The sequence below is a fragment of the Octopus bimaculoides genome, chromosome 3, assembly GCF_001194135.2.
Source record: "Octopus bimaculoides isolate UCB-OBI-ISO-001 chromosome 3, ASM119413v2, whole genome shotgun sequence".
NCBI lineage: Eukaryota > Metazoa > Mollusca > Cephalopoda > Octopoda > Octopodidae > Octopus > Octopus bimaculoides.
The window spans coordinates 78,386,081-78,392,654 of NC_068983.1; positions in this window are offsets into that span (position 1 = coordinate 78,386,081).

Genomic DNA, 6,574 nt, shown 5'->3' on the forward strand with positions numbered 1-6,574 from the left:
ATATATGTGTGTGTGTGTGTGTGTGTGTGTGTGTGTGTGTGTGAACACGTATGTAGATTTGTACACAACACATACATCCCGAAACAAATCACAATTTCTGATTTTTATAACGATAAGCCACTACTTCAGAGATGATGACCATCATAAGTGCTATTCTTAGCAGGAAATTAAAGTTCTCAGTTATTCAAGAACAGTCTATCAATGCAGCAACACTAAGAACTCACTGAAAAGAACAACAGCTGGTTTTAAATCTTAGAAATTTTTCTCTTTCTCTCATTTACCTGCTTGCATTTTTTGTAAATTTATTTGTTCTTTTTCTTTCATTGTCCTTTTCTTCTTAACATCATAATATATATCTCCTGTTATAATTTTCTATGTATCTTGATATTTTTATATGTGGTTTGCTACTTCAATGTGTTTGCATTCTTCCTTTTTTTTTTTTTTTTTTTTTTTTTTTTTTTTAATTTCTTGATGCTTTTTAAGCTTTGTACAACTAACTGGGTTTTGATTTTGTTGAGTTTGCTAGGGATTGGAATTTCAAATTCTGAACATCACTGTCCATCTTTGTACATGTAATCATTAGAAAAGAATCTCTAATCAAATAGACATTGAAAATAAAATAAAAGGCTTATAGAAACAACACATGATAATTAGAAAACATGAAGTTTTACTGTGATTAAAAACAAAAAAATTAATTGCCAGGTTCTGAATCTGTAGCTAAAATGTTTTTTGCATTTACTGCATTAGTAGCTGAAATTACTTCTCTGACACCAAACATCTAAAACCAGTTTGTGGCAAACAAATAAATATTATCTGCATGCTAAGATATTTAACACAGGGAATGTTAAAAAGTATGCTAGGTTTAACTGTATTTGATGCTTTGTTGATGAGGTCATGGTGATATTGAAACATGCCCAGAGTTATTTTCTATATTCAATGAAATAATTAAGATAACATTAGTCATTGAGTAATATTTTGTTTTCTTCACTGCATAATGATTTGTAGTTAACTTTTTAGTGTTACATACATTAAATATGGTCACACCATTTTAAGTGTTGTTTTTATTATTTTTTGTGTAAATTGTGTCTGGGTTAATATATTTTTTCCTGGCTAGGTCACTAAAGTGCCAAACACTATACTTTGTGATATTTATTTAGTTTACATCCTGAGCATAATTCTCACCGCCATTGACTGGTGAGAGATCACAGAAGAATTAGTAGTATTTTAAGAGTTGAAAGAAGTTATTATTTAATAAATGAAATTTTATTAATGCTGGAAACTATTAATATTATTAGATCCCACAGCACATTTCACAATATTATTGATTAAAGTATGATGTGACAAGATGGAGACTACAGTAAAATATAACCATAATATATTTTGGAAAATATTTGAAAACAAGATTTAATTCAAACACTTGTAAACTTTACAGGCTGGTTTTAGCCAGCATGCTTTCAACAAAATGGCATTCTTTGAAGGTCAAAAAATGTCAACAAGTGTTGACATTAAAACTAGAGACAGCAGTAGACCAACAAACTGAAAATGGGAGCTATATTAAAGCAACAAGATAAGAAGTGGAAGAGACTAATAAATGGTTGGAACCATCAAGGAGAATTTAAGAGATGACCATTTTGCTGAAACCAAAAAGCAGCAAAATTAATTAGCAGGCATACATGGTCTAAGATAATGGGTGATGTACTGAATGTCAAACCAAAAGAAGATATTTACTTAATACCTAATTAAGTAATTAACTGAAACTTTTCTTTTAATAAGAGAAGGAAAATAGTGCCCTATTAGCAATAGTTAACAACTCCCTAGTAAAGGAGAGATAATCTCAAGAAATTAAGACTTAATTTCTCAAAGTTGATTTAAATCCTTAGGGAAAAGTTTGATTCTTGTTAGCAGGCAAGGGACAACTCTGCACATATTTTGTTCCGTTAGACCTTATCAGGACAGTAGTCATCTCAAGCCTGCTTTTCAGCTGAAAAGAAATGTTTACTTAGAAAAAACGCAATGAATAATTTTTATCAACTATTATTTGTTTAATTAAAATAAAGTGAGCTAAGGGTAATGGGATATTATACAAAGAAATGGAGGCTCCTTAAAACATTGCAAAATGGATAAACTGCATGACGTTTGTAGGGATTTCAAGAACATTTCATTACAGTGAGGTATGTACATGAGAAAACACTTCTTTAACATTCTTGTCTATTTTTATAATGAATGCAAAATTGGCATGTCTATTTTTAACACTGCACCCGATTAAAGCCATTAATTTCATTGAACATAATGTTGCATCTAGTTAGACCCACATTAACTTGGGAGATATATCATCATCACCATCATCATTCTCATCATCATCATCATCATCATCATCTAGCATCCATATTCAGTGCTGACATGGGTTGGAAGGCCTGACAGGATCCAGCAAGCTGCAGTGCTGCACCAAGCTCTAGTGTTAGCTTTGGCAAGTTTCAATAGATGGATGCCCTTTCAACCACTTAACAGTGTGTATTGGGTGCTTTTTTTCTTCATGCCACATACACCACTGAAGTTGCCAAATAAGTTGCAAGACGGAAAATAGAATGGAAAAGAGGAAATCCCCACTGACTAAGTGGGAGGGCTATTGGTTAGAGAGAGGTGGCTTTATGCCAGGTGCTGAGAGGCTAAAAGTATGATAGAGGCACACACACAAGTGTCTTGCTATAGAAAAGATACATGGCCACTCCACATTATATAAGAGAAGCAGTAACTGGGAAGAAGATGAAAATGCTTTGTAGCACCCTCAGCTTTTTCCCTTTTATTCAAAAGTGTCACCAATGAAGTATTTGATTTATTTACAACAAAATCCAATCAGCATCAATGGTTTTTGACATGAAAAACTATCATCTGAGAAAATATGCTCTTTTATGATATTGTATTTGTATTAGCTTTTGATGACAAAAATGGATTCTGACTTTTGTCATTTAGGTAGGGTATAAAATCTTTTGTGAAAAATCACATCCATGACTAAAACTAATGTATAGGATTTTGTTACATGTATTAAAAACAGTGAAGCAATGTAGAATACAATTTGCTGGGTATTGTTTTAATTAGAGTAAAAATGACTTGTGTCATCATTTGATCTTTGAAGATAATGACCAGTTAGCCATTATCAAAAGCATTCCTATCCAGATGTCATTACCAGAGATTCAGGATATAAAATGTGAGACATTGGTAGAAAATTGCTGGACCATGAATTCTCAAAAGAAGTTGTTAGATATGTTTTGACAAAGACTGTCAAATGATGATGGTGATGATAATACATTCTTACAATCAACTGTTCAGAGAAGTCAAGTGATAAACTTGAACCAGAAAATTTTACAGGAATTATACAAAAGAACACCACCTATACCAGAACACCAATCTTTCTGAGATTAAGATTTGCTTGAAAGAGTTCAATTAATTTACCAACATTACCATGAAATAAATCATTTAAACTGTGAAACTGTGAGCAACAAGGTCAGAGAGCTTGTAAATTAAAAGAATTCATGGAATTTGGTGACATAGAAGAAAATGAAATATTTCTCTCTTCTGTCATCAGTTGACATGTACAACATTACACCTCCCAGTAACTGCACCCCCATCTAGATACAGTTTGACTACCTTCATCTAAGATGAAATATATAAGCTTTCCTGGAAAACACCCTTAATCAAGATCTTTCTTTCTCATCTTCAACAGTAAGTCAGCAGAATAATATTCATAAGGAAATGAACCAGCTAAAATTACCTGACTAACTATTACTCCACATAATGTAGTTAAGCACTCTAGATTCCAACAATTCTTCAAACAACATCTCTTTTGTCAAAGAACCATGCCAATACCACTCCGCTGAGAAAATAATTTAAGTACTGAACCCAATAGCTATAAAAAATGCAAGATATTAAAAATCTGAGGAAATATTCCCTTTTGATTTGGTGGTGGGAAACAGTAACAAAATGCAAGTGATTTTATTAAAAGGATACATTACTCAATAAACTACATCTAGCAATTGTGGAGCATTGTGGAATATAGAAAAGGAAAGAGAACTTTGTAAACATTAGTAGATGATTTAAAACATATCCAAGTTAAACAGGTGACAACCTGGACATCCAGTTCGTTGGCAAAAGTTTAGAGATTTGTTTGAGAAAGATGTTGTAGTACCATAGAATCTATATGTGGGCCAGTATTGGAGTAAAGCTGGTATGGTGAGATTTGAGGAAAATATGGTTGTTATTACTAACATAAAGACTTTAGCATAGGCTCATGAGTTTCGATTTTTAATAGAAGTGAAATAACCAAGTATTGGACTAGCAAGTCAAAGAAGTTGAGTTCAAGTCTGTAGTTAGTGTTTTTATGTGTTTCACATCTAATCATTATTGATTGCAAAATTTCTGTAGCTGTTAGATTCTGAAGATAGTATGTTAACCAAAGACAGACTGGAGAAATTTATCTTTCATTTCCATAACTCCATAAAATCATAATTAATTCCCAGTATCTTATATATTTCATATAAATCAGCCTACAAGTGAGCTTCTATGGCGGGAGTGACCAAACTGTCTGATAAGAAGAGCTGTATATGGTATTTTGTTTTTCATTCAAGAGAAGCAACATATATTCTTTAAGTTATAAAAAAGCCATATTGTTTCACCCAGGAAAGTAAATGGATTAAGTTCTAAGTGTTGAAGGAGTTTTTAATTTTGTTTTCACATTTCTTTTTTACATTCAATCTGGCTGGTAGGATGTTGAAGCTATTCTAAAAGAGCTGTCAGAAATGAATGTTATTGAGAATAATGCAACGTTTTGATTTTACAAATTTCACCTCAAAAAAAGAGTGATTCACAACAGTAAGTTGTCCCCTAACAGAGAAGAGTCAGAAACTTATTTCCAAGAGATAATGAATTTTGTTTTTTTATTGTTAGTGGGATTTCAAAACTCAGGAGTTAAATTTTACATTCAACCTTCAAACACAAAATCCTTCTGCAGTTCAATAAGTTCTGTTATTTATAAAGTAATACCCAAAACAAAAGCTGCAAATACAGAGCATCTGTTATTACTACCATCAATAAGAAAATGATTAGCAAGAAATTCAAAGCATATTAGCTTCTTTAGTTTCTCAAACCTGCTTTCAATATCATCATAAAGTGTATTGCCCCTGCATTTTCACTCTTTACTGTTATGGAAAGGTAGCACATAATCCTAATATTATGTTGGATATCACACACTGTAGCTTTGATAACTGCATAAAGCTTATGAGCCACAGTTTGACCACTCAACCTGATAGAAATACCAGCCAAATTCCCTTCAAACCTCACTCTACCATCTTAAAAAATAGAAAGGACATACTGGACAATTATGATTAAGTCCATTTATACCAAATGTTGGAATAGTTACAGCTAGAATGTTTTTGATCAAAGGCCTCTTGAATTAAACAACAACAATGTACTTTATAATGGTTGCCAGAGTAATTTATAAGATATTTATATTTGATTTTATATCCCATTTAGCTATTCCATTAGCTACTAAGATACTTAACAATATAGGCTTAATGATTCTTCATAACTACAGAAATCTTTGTCTGTGGATTTTCAATTGATATGTCATGTACATTTCCAAAACCTCTTAAGCTAGCTATCTGTATTGTTAGTATGGTTAATCAGTAAATACAACTCATCATAATTAGTACCTTCAAATCAATTATGAATCTTCTGTGAATAACTATGTCTCCACTACTAATGAACAATGCATAACTCAATGTCCAACACTCCTTACAAATGCAACCTCTCACAGTTTATGACAACTTCTTTGAGATGCCCTAACATCACTTTCATAATTATGTCTGCATCTCAAAAGCTCAACCCATTTTACAGAAAAGGCCACAGAACAAAAACCATGAATATATGTTTCAAGTCACAGTTCTCTTCAATCTCAGATTAATTATTACGTTTATGTTTTATGAGATTAAAATTAAAACCTTAGTTGTCAATAACATATATATGTAAATATGAATTTCCAAATTAGATTGGTAAGGATATAAAATCCTAGTGGGTACTGTATTTACTTTTACCAGTTAATAATGCTGACTAACCTCTGTGAGTGTAGAAAAACTCTAGTTTGTTATTTTACTATCCTCAGTACTCAGTAGATCTTCACATCGGTAAATCTATATGTCTCTACAGAGACTGCATGTTGTTGGTAGAGAAGAAATATATTATTATTATTATTCAGTAGTTTTATTTTTATAACGTGCTTTCACTTCACTACCGAGCGCAGCTCTGTGCGCCTTGGGTATGTGCTGTGGTTTGCTGTGGTGCTCTTATGTTTACTGTATTGAAAGTGTTTTGCGTAGAATGTGTGCAGTACCCAGTAGTGCAATTTTCTGTATGTTATATATATTTGTAAGTCCTGCTATTTTTGTTATGTATTTGTCTGAATATTTTTTTATTATACCTAAGGCACCTACTATGATAGGAATTGTTTGTTTTTAGATTCCACATTCGAGTTATCTCTATTTCCAGGTCTTTGTATTTTGAAAGTTTTTCCATTTCTTTTAGA